The following is a 19978-nucleotide window of genomic DNA, read 5'->3' on the forward strand; positions in this document are numbered from 1 at the left end:
TGCAGAATACGATATCAATTATGGTGTATGAGGCTGAAACTAAAGGATGGGTCTCTAAAAAAGAGGCGGATTTTCTAATGGTTAGGGAACCAGTCACTCCCTACTTCTATTCGCTCCCCAAGACCCACAAGAACAGAACACCACCTCCGGGACGCCCGATAGTGTCTGGAATCGGTTCTGTGTTAGAACCTTTGTCCAAATTCGCAGATGAATTCCTGAAACCTCTAGTTCAGAAAACAAGCTCATACCTAAAAGACACAAAGGATCTATTGGTGCAAATCGAAAACATGCCATTCAACTCGGACACAATGCTTCTAGTAGGCCTGGATGTGGAATCCCTTTTTACCAGCTTGCCCCAAGATGCCACCCTACAGATGCTAGAGGATGTTCTATACTCAGCAACGTGGCAGTACAACACACCTAGGCACTTCATCCTGGAATGTTGCAAACTGGCCCTAAAGGAGAACTTTTTCAGGTACAACGACCAACTGTACCTCCAATGCCATGGTACCTCCATGGGCAGCGCCTTCGCGCCGTCGGTGGCAGGACTATATGTCAGCCATTTCGAAACTGAGCTGGTTTTCAATGTAACCAACACTTTCTCTTCCAGTATTATATACTGGAAGAGATACATCGACGATATTTTCCTAATATGGAATACCAATCAAGACCTGTCAGAATTTATGATATGGCTTAACTCTTTGGACCCCTGGTTGAAATTCACATATACCTCCAGCAATAGTCACCTTGATTTTTTGGATTTAACCATCTTTAATGACAACAGTATCCTACAAACAAAAACTTTCACAAAGCCAACTGCGAAAAACAGCTTGCTGTCCCACAAGAGCCACCATCCAAAACCATTAAGAGACAATTTGCCTTTTAGCCAGTTCCTCCGTTTAAAAAGGAATTGCAGCAAAAATTGCGATTATCAAACTCAAGCAGCGGAATTGAGTAATAAATTGAAAATGAGAGATTACACTGAGAAAACCATCAAAAAATGCAAGAAGAGGGCTGATAACCAACCCCGAGAATGTCTCCTGCAAACTTACCCAAAAGAACCAGTGAAAGATTTAACCACGTGTGTGACTACCTACAATCCAGCAACATATGCTGTTCAAAAACTAATCAAGAAGAACTGGCACATAGTCAACACGGGCAAATTCGACTGGCCAAGACCTAGATTCGCTAATAAAAGGACAAAGAACCTAAAAGACACCCTTGTGCATACACGCCCCAGGCTGCGAGCTGCGGCCCCGGTAACCATCAGCGTGAATATGACACCGCTCTCAGGACACTTCCCATGTGGAACATGCATAGCCTGCAAAACAACAACAGCAACAAAAAGTCTGCAATTGGGAGAGGATTTCGTATGGACGCAAAACAGTTCACAAACTGTAATTCCTCCCATGTTATTTACATGATCCAGTGCCCGTGTCTAAAGAAATACATTGGGATGACCTGCTGCAAGGTTAAACTCAGGATAGGAGAACACAGGAGCAACATTAAGCTGAAAAAGAATACCACCAAGCTATGTGCCCACTTCACTGAAAGCAACCACACGCATGAAGAAATGCAATGGACAGTAATAGAAATGCTGACCAATAGAGCTGGTAATGCAGAAAAAATCCTGTATGAGAAGGAGCAAAGATGGGTGGACCGTCTCCGTACCTATGATTCCGGGTTGAATGACAATGTGGCCTGGCATCACTTTGCAAAGTGAAAATTACGAATTTCCAAAACATCTTTCCTTGCCTCCAAAAAAGTCCAGGCAATTCATGATTAAAACTAGGATCTGAATAGTCCACTGTATAATGTACACATGAATACAATGGTCCCCAACCGGTCTGTAACTAAAGGGGTCTTGAATTACATCACGTTCTTATTGTATTCCCTATATTTTGAGGCACAATACCCTTCGAATAACAGAAACTATAATCCCTTCCTCAATGCGCCAGTAGCCATGACGACGTCGGGTTGCCTTCAATACGAGGTGCCGATTTCCTTTAAAAAGAAACTACAACCCGGCTCCCAGCACTCCGGGGGCAGAGTCAGCACAAGGCAGGAGGAAGGACTCCATGCGGGTAATGGCGATGTGATATTTCTCCGTTCTCTCCACCTGGGTAAGCATCAAAATCTAATCTGTCCTGACAGTGGTCCCTGTCTCCGCTTCAGCTCTGTGGCGATTGAAGGCACCCTTGTAGGAAGTAGAAGTTGTAACTACAACAGGTAAGAATCCACAGCATCGCGCAATAGCCGGTTTGTTTGTTTCTCCAATCTTTCCGGAGCGCTGTGTCTGACTCAATAATGTAAATACTGGATATAGCGCAAGTCTAGCCATAATGAGAACCAGAACAACACCTATTGGTTTTCAAACGAAAAGACACAATTGAAAGTTTAATAATGTTGAGTATGAATTGTTCGGCACTATAAAATGACAATGTTACAAGGCTGAGATAGCACTTTGACTACTAGTGATATTCCAGTTGAGCCACAAAATTGATCAGCGCCTGCACACAAAAACGAAATTGCATCTATAACGACAGCCACTTTTCCTTCATCAGTGTTCACGAGCGATTTACAGTGGAAAGTAATTATTTCCCGTAATTTTAAACGCTCTCCGCCATGAAAATAACTTTCATGTTTTGCACTAGTGTAATTATTTTCACTTTATGTTGTTACTGCACCACCCCCCTTTTAGGATCTACTACACCACAGCTAATCAGAGCCTTATGTGTATATTCTTTCATAGATCGAGAAGAATACCATACTCATATCAATGTATTGAGTTGTGGGAATACCGCACAATTCGTGTGAGTAGCTTTATATGTGTTTGTTCGTACCTACCCTTTGTAAGTCCTGACGAAAGCTCTACAGACCGCCTGGCCCAATAGAGCTGAAACATGTCGACAATATTACCTGAGTAATACCATACAGTCCCGTAACTTGGCCTACTAATGAGTATTCGCAATTTTTAATTAATGAAAGCTTGCCCAAATATTAAAATTTTTCCTGGGCAATCCTTTTCATTTTTATCCTATCCTTTTGGGAAAATCCTTTTGTCTCTGGACACTGCACTTGAGACTGGAGGTGCCTCTGGATGAGGCTAGCAGTACACACCAAGAGGAAAAACCCGATGATAACTGCATGAATGACAGTGTGGGGCGGATGAAGCAAATATACCGCTAGCCTAAACATACACTGACTTCTCTGAGGGTTTCCTTATTTTGCACTGAACCAAAAGTCAAACAGTGTAACAAGTGTCCAATTTTGTTGATTGCTACTGAATATTTTCGGGGAAAGAAACGGACACTGTTAATTCCTCATCCCTCCCAGTTGATTAATTGCATATATAAGCAGCGGACAGCTGCGGGATTCACTTCGAGCTTATTAATAAGCTTTATATTTAAATCTCAACCATGGAAGGAATTGTGGGACTGAGCTTTGATGCAAGCGATATCGATGAACTACTAGCAGCGCAACCACTGATCAACAATGCAGACCTAACTGAAGCCCTAAGCCAGACGGATGATTGGGACACCTTAACAGAAAAAAAGAGGAACCAAATTAGAACTGCAATCCACGGTATCATTATGACCGAGTATCTGAGGTCCAAAATAGCGCCCAGAGGCCTCTGGGTTGGGAATGCACCTCGCATTTTCCTTCACGATCTGGCCTTTCGCAAGGACTGGTCTTCCATTTCATGGAAATGTACCCTGGACTACTTAGTCTTAATCATTAAAACCGCAAGGCGCCTCTCGGAAGCATTATTACTAGAAATAGAAGCCTGTGAAAGTGACCTGAAGAAGGGTATCAACCCACAAGTCTACAAAAAAAGACTTGACGAGATAACAAAAGAGATGGAGGAAACCCAGGAGTTCTTGATGCAGAATAAACTACAAAAACTCGCGAAGGACATCAAGAAATTCAGCCAAGAAAAGATGCACCCCTATATAAAAGAGGACTTTGTCTTTACAGAAACCAACTCGGATAACGAATCGACTGGGAAACAGGGGTCGAAACAACTTCCGTTACCAACGGCCGAGAAGAGGCAACAGGTGGCAACGTCCTTACCACCCGGCCTACAATATGCCGTATTACCAACCATTTGTTCCACACTATGGGGGGTGGGTAGATCCTTTCCACCAAGGAATGCAAGGGATGCAACAAATGCCCCAATTAATGGACCAACAGTTGTCGGGCCAACACAACCAACCACCACAGGAACAACAGCCTTTTTTATCCAGAGGCCGCTCACAGCCCCGAGGAAAAAGAAAGTCCCTGACCTGGCAAGACCAGCAAAGGAACGTCCAAACCCGGAGCATGGCAGCAGCGCAACCATCAACCAGCAAGAACACTCACTAATTGTGAACCTATCGGAGGTAGAACTTACAAATGATCAGATATCAGTCCTAAACAAGGGACTGGGATTTGTCCCAACTCCGAAAATAGACACTTTTAAAATCAAAAGTGAACTGGCAGAATTTTGCAGAACTTTGAAGCTCAAGGCCTTTTTCTCCAACTCAACTACAAAACAACCAGAGGGAGATACTACTCTCCGAAAGAAATCTACTTTCAACCCCCCCCCTGCCTGCGTACCGCCGGAACTACAAGCTTTTGAGCAAGCTCTTCTCAAGGGCATAGACAATCTGGACACAACAGGCATAAAAGCCTTCCAAAATCTAACTAAGACAGAACGCCTAGCAATGGAAGATCTCAGCAAAAATGAAAACCTGGTGATAAAACCTGCGGATAAGGGGGGAGGCACAGTGATTCTTTCACAAGCAGGATACCACCAACAATGCCTCGCCCTCCTTTCCGACACTAGATTCTACCAGCGAATTCTAATGGATCCCACTGAGAGACTGCAGAATACAATATCAATTATGGTGTATGAGGCTGAAACTAAAGGATGGGTCTCTAAAAAAGAGGCGGATTTTCTAATGGTTAGGGAACCAGTCACTCCCTACTTCTATTCGCTCCCCAAGACCCACAAGAACAGAACACCACCTCCGGGACGCCCGATAGTGTCTGGAATCGGTTCTGTGTTAGAACCTTTGTCCAAATTCGCAGATGAATTCCTGAAACCTCTAGTTCAGAAAACAAGCTCATACCTAAAAGACACAAAGGATCTATTGGTGCAAATCGAAAACATGCCATTCAACTCGGACACAATGCTTCTAGTAGGCCTGGATGTGGAATCCCTTTTTACCAGCTTGCCCCAAGATGCCACCCTACAGATGCTAGAGGATGTTCTATACTCAGCAATGTGGCAGTACAACACACCTAGGCACTTCATCCTGGAATGTTGCAAACTGGCCCTAAAGGAGAACTTTTTCAGGTACAACGACCAACTGTACCTCCAATGCCATGGTACCTCCATGGGCAGCGCCTTCGCGCCGTCGGTGGCAGGACTATATGTCAGCCATTTCGAAACTGAGCTGGTTTTCAATGTAACCAACACTTTCTCTTCCAGTATTATATACTGGAAGAGATACATCGACGATATTTTCCTAATATGGAATACCAATCAAGACCTGTCAGAATTTATGATATGGCTTAACTCTTTGGACCCCTGGTTGAAATTCACATATACCTCCAGCAATAGTCACCTTGATTTTTTGGATTTAACCATCTTTAATGACAACAGTATCCTACAAACAAAAACTTTCACAAAGCCAACTGCGAAAAACAGCTTGCTGTCCCACAAGAGCCACCATCCAAAACCATTAAGAGACAATTTGCCTTTTAGCCAGTTCCTCCGTTTAAAAAGGAATTGCAGCAAAAATTGCGATTATCAAACTCAAGCAGCGGAATTGAGTAATAAATTGAAAATGAGAGATTACACTGAGAAAACCATCAAAAAATGCAAGAAGAGGGCTGATAACCAACCCCGAGAATGTCTCCTGCAAACTTACCCAAAAGAACCAGTGAAAGATTTAACCACGTGTGTGACTACCTACAATCCAGCAACATATGCTGTTCAAAAACTAATCAAGAAGAACTGGCACATAGTCAACACGGGCAAATTCGACGGGCCAAGACTTAGATTCGCTAATAAAAGGACAAAGAACCTAAAAGACACCCTTGTGCATACACGCCCCAGGCTGCGAGCTGCGGCCCCGGTAACCATCAGCGTGAATATGACACCGCTCTCAGGACACTTCCCATGTGGAACATGCATAGCCTGCAAAACAACAACAGCAACAAAAAGTCTGCAATTGGGAGAGGATTTCGTATGGACGCAAAAACAGTTCACAAACTGTAATTCCTCCCATGTTATTTACATGATCCAGTGCCCGTGTCTAAAGAAATACATTGGGATGACCTGCCGCAAGGTTAAACTCAGGATAGGAGAACACAGGAGCAACATTAAGCTGAAAAAGAATACCACCAAGCTATGTGCCCACTTCACTGAAAGCAACCACACGCATGAAGAAATGCAATGGACAGTAATAGAAATGCTGACCAATAGAGCTGGTAATGCAGAAAAAATCCTGTATGAGAAGGAGCAAAGATGGGTGGACCGTCTCCGTACCTATGATTCCGGGTTGAATGACAATGTGGCCTGGCATCACTTTGCAAAGTGAAAATTACGAATTTCCAAAACATCTTTCCTTGCCTCCAAAAAAGTCCAGGCAATTCATGATTAAAACTAGGATCTGAATAGTCCACTGTATAATGTACACATGAATACAATGGTCCCCAACCGGTCTGTAACTAAAGGGGTCTTGAATTACATCACGTTCTTATTGTATTCCCTATATTTTGAGGCACAATACCCTTCGAATAACAGAAACTATAATCCCTTCGTCAATGCGCCAGTAGCCATGACGACGTCGGGTTGCCTTCAATACGAGGTGCCGATTTCCTTTAAAAAGAAACTACAACCCGGCTCCCAGCACTCCGGGGGCAGAGTCAGCACAAGGCAGGAGGAAGGACTCCATGCGGGTAATGGCGATGTGATATTTCTCCGTTCTCTCCACCTGGGTAAGCATCATAATCTAATCTGTCCTGACAGTGGTCCCTGTCTCCGCTTCAGCTCTGTGGCGATTGAAGGCACCCTTGTAGGAAGTAGAAGTTGTAACTACAACAGGTAAGAATCCACAGCATCGCGCAATAGCCGGTTTGTTTGTTTCTCCAATCTTTCCGGAGCGCTGTGTCTGACTCAATAATGTAAATACTGGATATAGCGCAAGTCTAGCCATAATGAGAACCAGAACAACACCTATTGGTTTTCAAACGAAAAGACACAATTGAAAGTTTAATAATGTTGAGTACGAATTGTTCGGCACTATAAAATGACAATGTTACAAGGCTGAGATAGCACTTTGACTACTAGTGATATTCCAGTTGAGCCACAAAATTGATCAGCGCCTGCACACAAAAACGAAATTGCATCTATAACGACAGCCACTTTTCCTTCATCAGTGTTCACGAGCGATTTACAGTGGAAAGTAATTATTTCCCGTAATTTTAAACGCTCTCCGCCATGAAAATAACTTTCATGTTTTGCACTAGTGTAATTATGTTCACTTTATGTTGTTACTGCACCACCCCCCTTTTAGGATCTACTACACCACAGCTAATCAGAGCCTTATGTGTATATTCTTTCATAGATCGAGAAGAATACCATACTCATATCAATGTATTGAGTTGTGGGAATACCGCACAATTCGTGTGAGTAGCTTTATATGTGTTTGTTCGTACCTACCCTTTGTAAGTCCTGACGAAAGCTCTACAGACCGCCTGGCCCAATAGAGCTGAAACATGTCGACAATATTACCTGAGTAATACCATACAGTCCCGTAACTTGGCCTACTAATGAGTATTCGCAATTTTTAATTAATGAAAGCTTGCCCAAATATTAAAATTTTTCCTGGGCAATCCTTTTCATTTTTATCCTATCCTTTTGGGAAAATCCTTTTGTCTCTGGACACTGCACTTGAGACTGGAGGTGCCTCTGGATGAGGCTAGCAGTACACACCAAGAGGAAAAACCCGATGATAACTGCATGAATGACAGTGTGGGGCGGATGAAGCAAATATACCGCTAGCCTAAACATACACTGACTTCTCTGAGGGTTTCCTTATTTTGCACTGAACCAAAAGTCAAACAGTGTAACAAGTGTCCAATTTTGTTGATTGCTACTGAATATTTTCGGGGAAAGAAACGGACACTGTTAATTCCTCATCCCTCCCAGTTGATTAATTGCTCATTATACATTGTCCTCGTTAGGTGTTGTACACAGCAAATTGTGGACACAACATGGGTGCTGGATGGGCAATATAATTGAGAGGAGGATTATGAGAGATTTAGTAACCAAATCATAACGACATCCATGGGATGTCTTCGTTCATTCCCAGTTTGTCAGTCTGCAATTTGTGCACCCATCTTTGTTCTTTTGTGAACAGGAAAGCACTGATATCTGAGATATGTGTGGGGATCACTGGTTGTTCCAACACAGTCCAACGCAAATCAGTGGGTAAATGGTGGACTGATATGAAGTGGTTAGTGAGTTTGGTTGCTTGTTTATTGCAACGTATTGAGCTCTTATGTTCTGATATCCTTAACTTCACTTTTCGAGTGGTCATACCCACATATCTCTTTTTGCAAGGGCAACTGATTAAATATATTAAGTTGGCACTGTTGCAGTTTGTGAACCTGCGCTGTTCCCAGGCTCGTCCTGTGCCAATATCAATCGATGTTGACCTTGAGGTTTGAGGACACGCAGCACATTGGCCACAAGGGTGATGGCCAGTGACTGCAGGCATATCCCATAGGGTACCCACAGTTCTGGGGGTTACACATCTCGGTCTCGTGTGGACTAATTTGTCTTTCAAATTCTGTCCCCTTTTGAAAGCAAAGAGTGGGGAGGGCAGTGTATCATTGCCTGTATTCAGAATTCCCCAGTGTCTCTTGACAATCCTGGTGACTTGGTTAGAAAGGGTACTAAAAGTAGTGACACATGTCATGCGATCTGTCTTGGGTTTGGGAGGTAGAATTTCCAATAAGCTAGCTCTGTTATTATTAGATGCTCGTTTCATAGATTGTTTGACCAATCTTTTGGGGTATTCTTTGTTAGTCAGATCTTGTGCTAGCCCTTTGGCATGTATCTCAAATGACGGGCGGGTAGAGCAATTACGTTGAATGCGTAAAAATTGCCCGTTGGGCAGATTGTCGCGCAAGGACTTCGGGTGGCAGCTATGATAATTTAAAATGTAAATGTAGTATACTTGTAAAGCGCACAGCTGCCCCAGCAACGGGGCGTCCCGGCGCTGTATAACTCTGGGGAACCCGTCCTGGCTTTCCCTGTGGGATGGTCCCTTGCTGGGAGTCCCCAAGGTGGAGCCAGGCATCCCCGGAATTGGTGGGGCCGTTGTGGAGATTAGGCAAGCTAATGCCCAGAGTTGCCGAGTGGAACCCCTGATTAGAGTAAGCACCGAAGCGAGAATTATCGAGTCCGCTGACCAAGGTCCACGACCCTGCCGCGTCGGGAATTGAACCCTGGTCCCAGGCTGACTTCTGCTCTCAGGCCTGCCGCCTCTAACCAGTGAGCCACACTACTCCACTCAATTTAGCAACGAATTTCGTGCCATTGGTTTGCGGTAAAGTTCTGACACCAGACCTGCGGGCGTGCTCTTGATCAATAAATCTAGAAAGGCTAGACTGTGGGTATTGTATTCCATTGTAAATCTCAAAAAACGATTTCTCTTATTGAGCCATTCATGGAACACCTTCAGTTGTATATCTGTTCCCCGCCACACGACGAAAATGTTGTCTATGTAGCGTTTCCATGCTCGCAGACAACTAAGATGGGGATTGGTGTCTGCGAGCACGTGCTCCTGTTCAAATTGGTGCACGTATAAATTGGCCAGACTAGGGGCAAAGACGCTGCCCCTACTAGTCCCGCCAATCTGTAGGTACAGGGAATCCTCAAATGCAAAAAAGTTTTCCGTCATGGCCAAAGTGGCTAGTGTCATAATGAATCTGACTGGCGTGATTGATTTCAGATCTCTGGCAAGTAACAGACCCTCTATGACTTCTAGTGTCTCCGTTTGTGTACCATCACAGATACTCAGGAACATGTACTGAACAAAGGGTTAGGTTTTGTCTCCACCAATAAGACAGATCCATTTTTGGCCCAGATCGAAATGGGCAAATTCTATCGCAAAATCAGACTGCACTACATGTTCACTAATAAAACACGAGCAACAGATTACGTCAATGACTCTGACAATACAGGTCTAAAGAGACCCTCAACCTTCAATCCCACAACCATAGGTCTGCCATCTAAGGTTCTTACCTTTGAGGAGGCTGTGAACCATGATATGCAGGAACTCTTCAAAATAAGGCAGAAGACTTTTCACAATCTATCCAAGAAAGAAGAAGATGCAATCAGGGAGTTGGCAGACAATCCCCTGATTGTAATCAAACCAGCAGATAAGGGGGGAGCAGTCGTAATTTTGGATGTGGAAACTTATCGAACTGAGTGCCTGCGCCAACTCAACGACACAAGGTCCTATAGAAAACTGTCAGTAGATCCTACAGAAAGACTGACAAATACTATAGGACACATTGTCGAAGAGGCACTCGTTGAAGGGTGGATAACCCCCAAAGAAGGACAATACCTTCGAACTTCAAAACCAGTAACACCATATTTCTATCAATTACCCAAAATCCACAAGACACAACGACCCCCCCCGGGACGACCCATAATATTAGGGATAGGTTCACTTTTGGAACCTCTATCGACCTTTGTCGATGTTTTTCTACAACCCATAGTAAGAGAAATGCCGACGTTTTTAATGGATACGAAGGATGTCTTGAGGCTACTGCCCAACATTGAGTTTGACACACAGACCGACATCTTAGTGTCATTTGATGTTGAGAGTCTGTACACCTCGATTCCACAAACGGAGACACTAGAAGTCATAGAGGGTCTTTTACTTGCCAGAGATCTGAAATCAATCACGCCAGTCAGATTCATTATGACACTAGCCACTTTGGCCATGACGGAAAACTTTTTTGCATTTGAGGATTCCCTGTACCTACAGATTGGCGGGACTAGTAGGGGCAGCGTCTTTGCCCCTAGTCTGGCCAATTTATACGTGCACCAATTTGAACAGGAGCACGTGCTCGCAGACACCAATCCCCATCTTAGTTGTCTGCGAGCATGGAAACGCTACATAGACAACATTTTCGTCGTGTGGCGGGGAACAGATATACAACTGAAGGTGTTCCATGAATGGCTCAATAAGAGAAATCGTTTTTTGAGATTTACAATGGAATACAATACCCACAGTCTAGCCTTTCTAGATTTATTGATCAAGAGCACGCCCGCAGGTCTGGTGTCAGAACTTTACCGCAAACCAATGGCACGAAATTCGTTGCTAAATTATCATAGCTGCCACCCGAAGTCCTTGCGCGACAATCTGCCCTACGGGCAATTTTTACGCATTCAACGTAATTGCTCTACCCGCCCGTCATTTGAGATACATGCCAAAGGGCTAGCACAAGATCTGACTAACAAAGAATACCCCAAAAGATTGGTCAAACAATCTATGAAACGAGCATCTAATAATAACAGAGCTAGCTTATTGGAAATTCTACCTCCCAAACCCAAGACAGATCGCATGACATGTGTCACTACTTTTAGTACCCTTTCTAACCAAGTCACCAGAATTGTCAAGAGACACTGGGGAATTCTCAATACAGGCAATGATACACTGCCCTCCCCACTCTTTGCTTTCAAAAGGGGACAGAATTTGAAAGACAAATTAGTCCACACGAGACCGAGATGTGTAACCCCCAGAACTGTGGGTACCCTATGGGATATGCCTGCAGTCACTGGCCATCACCCTTGTGGCCAATGTGCTGCGTGTCCTCAAACCTCAAGGTCAACATCGATTGATATTGGCACAGGACGAGCCTGGGAACAGCGCAGGTTCACAAACTGCAACAGTGCCAACTTAATATATTTAATCAGTTGCCCTTGCAAAAAGAGATATGTGGGTATGACCACTCGAAAAGTGAAGTTAAGGATATCAGAACATAAGAGCTCAATACGTTGCAATAAACAAGCAACCAAACTCACTAACCACTTCATATCAGTCCACCATTTACCCACTGATTTGCGTTGGACTGTGTTGGAACAACCAGTGATCCCCACACATATCTCAGATATCAGTGCTTTCCTGTTCACAAAAGAACAAAGATGGGTGCACAAATTGCAGACTGACAAACTGGGAATGAACGAAGACATCCCATGGATGTCGTTATGATTTGGATACTAAATCTCTCATAATCCTCCTCTCAATTATATTGCCCATCCAGCACCCATGTTGTGTCCACAATTTGCTGTGTACAACACCTAACGAGGACAATGTATAATGAGCCCGCAGAAGTGCTTGCGAGACAATGGCTCGTGAATGAAAAAAGTCTCTTATACATTTACCAAACACTTATGTCCCTCCCTTTGTACCTGATCGCCAGCATGGTACATATAGATCATCCTAAATTGACTCCCTTTCAGGTGACATAAAATTACCTTTTAGCAATCATCTAGCCAAGTTTGACACTGCACCTTCAATGACAAGATGATGACCATCAGTCATGGTGAGCAGTCTAGAGACAACGGGCTACAACGACTACAATGACACTGGAGTAGTATCTCTGGTGTCGTTGTGATGATAGTCCGCCTTTTGTTTCTACTACCGATGATGCCCGGACATACTATATTTCCCATTAGACACTGGGCTTCTTAATTCACGTGTCTACACGGGTTTAGAACATAGGGTGGTTTTTCCCATGTATATGTTCTGTAACCCGGTCACGTACTCTACTTTGTACCAACAATTTTACGTCAATGTGACGATAGCTTTTCATTTTTTACAGACATATTATTCGTCTAAAATTCTTTTGACGTTTAAGTAACAAGTTTGTAAAGTGACTGAGCCTCTTAGTTATCATTTGAACCTGAATCCCTGAATTTTACGGCGAAAGTCTCTTAAAATGCATTGATATATCTTGCAGCTAAACTACATTTCCCATCAGACCTGTAAGCTTTGACGCAATTCCGCGGCTCCAGGGCACGCAACTGTGGCGCTTTAATGACGGCTTCCTGTCCGTCCAGGTACCTCCCACACAAGCAGCCCAGACGCATGCCAGGAGTACCGACGGACAGGTAAGCCGCCCAGGGAACGTTCAACAGTTCTATTAGGCAGCTACTAGCTCTTTGCCCTTATATCGAATTTGGCACCTTCTATCTGTAATAGACGATCCCTGCTGTACTCGGCGTGTGGTGCTCTATGCAGTCGCGCCGCCCACGAGAAATGGTTTGGCAACATTCGGAAGCCCCTACAACGCTTAATGGGTGGTTTCAGATGCTGGCTCATACATTTACGTTCGCTCTATTCTAAGAACTTGAAATGACTTTTTAATACTCGATAAGAATTTCGGTCAAGTTTTAGCTCTCTAGTGTTTACACTGCGGGTGTTTTCCAAAACAAATACGGTAAATACCATGTGTATAAAGGACACCGGCAGCAACACTAATCAGTGAGTGACCGAGTACTATGCACAATAAGATTACCGTGCAATTACCTAAATCTTTAAATAAAACCGAGTTCCTAAACACAGCTTTATAGCCCTTCCTTTACGTTTCTTTTCCTTCTCTTCTTATAGAGCGGTGCTCCATCTATACCTGAGCTGTATGCCGGGTGAGGTGGTGAGTGAATTCCCCATAATTTGGGTGAGTGGATACTATTCGATCCATTACATTTGTTTCCTTTATTTTTTTATAAAAAAAGTGACAATATACATAAAGATTCTATGTTCAGTGATCAGAAAATTCTGACGGAGTAAACTATTGATCAATGCAATCTTTTAATTGTTGTTATTGTGGACTATGGTCATTAACTGTGTATGTCTTTTTTGTTTTGTCCGTCCACTGTTATTTCCTGACCAATTGAATTATCTACATGGACGCACACCAGGTGATATGATTTACATTTATTTTTCACCATTTGTATATCAAGCAGTAGCATTTCGTTACGGTCCTGATGAAGCAGGCAGAGATCTCTAGACTCTACATCAACTGCAGAAACATGTCGACCTAAATTCTATCTGAGTAGTTATTTGTTGAACACTACCTTGCTCTGTTTTTAAACTTGGGTGTGGATAGGACTACATTAAAATCAAATTGTTTCCACTTCCACAACCCAATCTTACATATTTACATTGCACTTAGCACTATTATTATTATTGTTTTGCACTGCTAATCAGAATACTCCCTGATACCACTCAATCAGCCACTACTTCATAGTTTCCTTCTAATAGATTAGGCTACAATCTACCTAATCTACAGTGGTTGTCTACCACTTCCTTCGGGTGAAGGTTCCCAAATGATGTAGGGCGGTACAGGATGGGTATCTGATGGGAAAAATTATTTTTTCACCACAAATTATTCTTAGTGGATTTCGTGATTGTACCCTTAGACCACACAGTTGTTAGACAGTTCCACCCACACTGACCCATTGCTATCTATGGATAATGTTATTACATGTAAGGGATGATAGCAATGCAAGGTCACTAAATATTCCCTTTTGACCCTCTATTTGTATGTTTGCATTTCTATGTTAACCTTTTAAACATATTTCTATATTATTATGTGGTACATTTCTCATAAAAATGCTCAGCTTCCTCAATTACCCATCTGATGATTTGTAAAATCATCACATATCTACTTTTCACATGAGTCCAATTCAGAGTGCACCTTCATTGTTAGTTGAGTCTTTTCTTTTTCTTTTCAGACCCCTAAATGTCAATGAGTTCATGTACAAAAAACACAGTGGACGAACCCACTAGTAAAGTCGACTCAATAGTAGTTATATGAGTGCCAGAAACTCATTAGGTTTATAAAAAGACCCCTCACCCACCAACCCATTTTTGGCATGCTTCATCAGCATGCTCTGAGGTACATGTTCCCCCGATGATTCATCCAATCTGCGATTCACAAACATGATATTGTAGTCATGATACACGCTGGAGTCCACTTGTAGCTTCAGTTCCATCCCTTCCCCCTCCCACTTAACTGATCAGTGCCTCCCCGTATCCCCTATAGTCTACCCACGGCTGCCAAATTTTCTACCATTTCTTTGGACATCCCATGCTTTCACAAATTATCCATTCAGGCGCACAACACCAGTCCATGTCCCTTTTCCATTGGGATGCTTTAGGCGGCTGAGTGGCCCCCCCATGCCCCGGCATGTTCCATTTGGCGAACATTGCTGCCATTTGTAACCATATTTTGGAATATTTGGGCCAGTTTCGTTCCCCTGAGACACACAGTATATGCCACCTAGCATCCAGGGGGACTTCTAGTTCTAGCACTTCCGACATTACCCGTATCACCTCGTTCCAGTAAACTTGTATGACCGGACAGTCCATAAGATGTGGACAATTCCCCCCCCCCCTGGATGCAGCCCCTTTGACATTCCTCCGTGGAGATGCGCTCTATCTTAAACAGTAATGTGCTGATGTAGTAGGACCGATGCAGTATCCTCAGCTGGACTAACCTAAATCGTGCTCATATTGCCACCTCTCTAGGGCTCTGCACTGCCTCTGCCCAGTCATCATCCTCTAGTAGTCCCACCTCGGATTCCCATGCCTCACGTAATTTCATTAGCAAGTCTGGCGAGTTTTTTATTTTTTTTAAATGTATTTATATGTATAGGACAGTGCCTTTTCTGGGATAGGGTCCAGTAACAACCTGTCTTCTAATGGGCTGTATTCGGTAATCTGGTCCCCGTCTTTAATATGTTTACTTAATGCATGTTTCATTTGCAAATATCTATAATGTTCCGTAGGGGCCAAGTGAAACTCCTCCTGCAGTTCTGCAAACATAATCAGGGCCTGTCGCTGTCGCACATCTCTTAATCGTGTGATGTCTATTAGTTTCCAATTCGAGAAGCCCTGTAGATGGCCCACCTCCCTGAGTGTCACACTGATCCATAGAGGCGTCTGATCTGTCAGGTGCCACGCCCAGCCCAGGTATGCTGGGGCAGTCCAGCTTGCTTCTCACGGCCATACAGTGCTCCCAGGCATCCGTCAGCACCCAGTGCCCAGTGTTCAACCCAGTATGCCGGATCCTTCCGATCCGCAAAAACCCAGTCATTGATGACCATTAAGTGTGAGGCCTAATAGTACTTTAGAAGGTCAGGGATAGCCAGACCCCCCTCATACATCCCCCTCTGTAACTTGGCCTGCGCGATCTGTGCACCCCCATCCTGTAGCAACTTCCTCAGCTCACTATTCACGTCGCAGAAGAATTTGTCTGGTATCTGACTTGGGGTGTTCTGCATGATTTATAGTAATCGGGGTAGAGACGTCATCTTGAAGAGGACCACCCGTTCTATCAGGGAGATTGGTAATGTCCTCCAGTGGGCGACATCACTCCCAAGCGGTCCAGTTGTGGTTTTAGATTCCTCACCAGAAACGTTGCATCAGTTCTCTCTACGTGTATGCCCTGGTATCTAAAACTGTCTTTGATCTGGAGCTCAAAGTTGGCACCCAGTTGTGGCGGTGGCCCACTCGATAGCATATACAGGAGAGATTTATCCCAATTAATTTGATGCTGGTACCCTTTAAGAGACTGGATTTTGAATTTGTTTATTTGTTACTCCTACAACTTGGATAGTTTTCACTGAGAGAGGGAAGTGTGGGACTTCCGTTATTCTAACAGTAGACCTGAGAGCACCAATATGAAGCAGAAATGATACGGGGTTAACATAACCCACTGCATGTACATATGGTCCACATCTAAGACTGCGCCAAGTATGCAACTTTCTTTCTCTCGCAGGCACCACCATTGAACATTTTCTGAATCAGAATCATCAGTTTCAAATCACGGAAATTGTTGCAAGGTGTTCTGGTTTGAGTTCTGAAATTGTGGCATGGCATTCTGAAATTGATTTGTATTCATTTTTGGCATCTGGTTTAAATTAAATCTGGGATTCCTCATCTGTGCCAGTGCAATTGGCATTATTGGGACTTGTCCCTGCACTGACATTTGCATTCTCTGGGCGGGCACATTCTGTATTTGCATACCTTGTGGCATTTGCACATTTCCTCCAGCATTTTCAGGATTATTTCGATATTCCCTCTTCCAATGTCCAATTCTATGACAAATGTGAAAAGCTGTAATCTTTTTCATAGCAGCAATATCTGATCCAAATCCTGTAACCACAGGAATACCTTTACCTCTTCCATGTGAAATGGGCATTCCTCCTTCACTTCCCTGAAACCTGATTGTGGCATCACAACTCCCAGCATGTTTTCTTGGTTCATTATAAAAGAAGGGTTCTGAAAATCTTTCTGAGCCAGCTGTGTCTGAGCCAACATTAATTTTTTTCTTCTGCTTCATGTCTAACCCATCACTACAATATTTAGCATATCTCAGGATTTTGGTGAGTGACTTATTTTGCCTACAGATCATGCTTTGGGTTACGTGTGAACAGATCTCGCTTAAATCCTAATACAAACTGGGACACAAAAAACACCATATAGATCTCCTCAGGATATTCACGCCCACTGTGCTGTTGGAAACCCTGCAACAATCCCTGATAATACTCATGTACACTATACAGTCTCCTTTGGCTCCTGAGTAGTTCTTTTAATTTTTAGCCAATCCATATCTTTTGGAGGCACTCTGCCCGTCAAGAAAGTAATAAATGCTTCATACTTCTATATCACAGCTGGAGACCGTGCATTAGTCCCTGCCACTCTTGCTGATTCCTCTCTAGGCCACTGCACCACAGTTTTACATACAGCCCATAAAGTTTCAGGCACTACAATGTCAAATAACGTAGTCAAATCAGTCTACAGTACCTTTGAAATCTTTATGTACCTTTCCACTTGTGCATACCACTGCACTGACCTGTCTCTCAATTTGAGAAAATCGTTTGTGTAGGTCGCCAAATCACCAGGACTCCAATGAACATGTGCATATGTTCCTCCTGCTATTTCTTTAAGTGGATCAGCTGTTACCTCTCCCTCACTTCCTCCATCTTGCTTCGATGCAATAGCTGCCTTTCTCTTTGTCTTCACATGGTTCTTAGCCCATTTGATTTTTAATTTTTCAATCTCACCAAACCTGCAAATGCACTCGACCAATTCTATAATATGCAATCGCAGTCCTGTGATTCGCATATTTTCAAATGCCGAATCATCCAATTGAACTCTGTAACTTCAGTGTGGATGTACATTTTTTTTAACGTCTTTCTCATATTTCTGAGTGAGTTCAGTCAATTTGTCATGAGTTAAGACACCTTTTTCTCGTAACTTCCTTGCACAGGTACATTAAATCTTTTCTTTGATACTGTTCTATGTGTCTGAAATCTAAACACGCCATTATTATTTCTTCCAATTCAACTTACAATTGTGAGATATTTAAGGGCTTTTCTTTTTCACTCTCTGACCTCTCAGGTGTTCCCACATTCTCTGCCTTACTAGGTCCTGTTGTTTCATCAAACCAAGATGATAAAAATCCTTACTCAGTCACAACTATTTTTTCTATGAAATTGGGGCTATAAGTACTAGCATCCCTCCATCTTTATGTGCTTGCAATGTTATGGCAGCTTCTAGGCAACTATGTGAGTTCTGGGAAGTTGAAACAAATCCTGAAATGGATACTCCTTTGGTAATTGAGTCTCCGATCTTGTTTCTACAAGCAGAGGAGCACTGGCTAACACTGGAGTTACAGATGGTACATTAACAATAGACACTGGGGCTACACTGAACACTGTAGCTGTGGAACTCACAGTTGGAACAGTAACTTGTTGTCAAGCTACTACTGAGGAGGCAATTTGCAATATCTACTGGGGTCCTTCAATTTGGGATGAGCTTTGCTGTATTGTGGCATTTGAATCTATTGAACTAGTGTTAAAGTCTGATCCATTATGTTCTTCAAGGGACACATGTAAATGGGGGTCTCTAAGTCAACATTTGTTCTAATATTTCATATCCTGAATAAGTATCTGACTCATCCCCTTTCTTTGTAATGGATTATTTGCCCTTTCCCCTCTTAGCAATATCTGAAGTAAGGACTGGGTATAATCTATTCACTTCTATCTTAGCCTTTCTCCAACTACACTGTTCTTCAGCCCTACAGGCATTTGTGTAATTCTTCACTGCCCTACCAGTCACCCTCTGCTATTTTTTCTTTCTCCCTTTCCCTGGCCAATGCTTCATACTGAAGGGGTCTAGGTGGTGGATTAGTTTCTTACAATTTTCACTTCAAATGATCAAGAATTCTGGTGTTAAATGTCCCATATCTAGGAACACTCAAAGTACCCTCCTTCAGAATAATCCTACTCCATTGGCGAAGCCAAGCACATGCATTCAATCCATGTTCCGTAGTCATAATGTATGCAGCCCTACCCTCAGGAGGCACCTCTTTACCTTGCGTACTAGAATACTAACATACCATTTCACAATTTTTTTAAAATCTTTAAAACATTTCATGATGTCAATTTAATCTGAAAAAACACCTTAACTGAAAGATATGATTGTGTTCCATATACAATTAAATTCCAGTTGTTATTTTCAGTCTTTTGATAACAAATCCAAATTCAAGTTTTATCTTTAGCGATCCAATCCCAGCATGACACTACTACGTCACCAACCAATTACAGTACAAAAGTACACCAATCGACCAATACCAGCACGAAACACTGTGATGCACAATCTCGCTCCTCACAGCAGCTCACCCTCCCTTACAATTTTCTTCACACCTGCACAATTAATTTTTATCGACTCTTAAAATACTTTGTTTGCTCAACTAAAGAAATTAAGCTTTTCATTCATTCAAGGATCTTTTTAGCATTCGCCAGTCAAATCAGGACCAGTGTGAGGTCATCCAAATCAATGCAGTTTCCTCTGTTTGTGCAATTTGGTTCAACTAACACTGATCATTATTA

The sequence above is a fragment of the Lissotriton helveticus genome, chromosome 4_1 (genome assembly GCF_964261635.1).
Source record: "Lissotriton helveticus chromosome 4_1, aLisHel1.1, whole genome shotgun sequence".
Taxonomy (NCBI): Eukaryota; Metazoa; Chordata; class Amphibia; order Caudata; family Salamandridae; genus Lissotriton; species Lissotriton helveticus.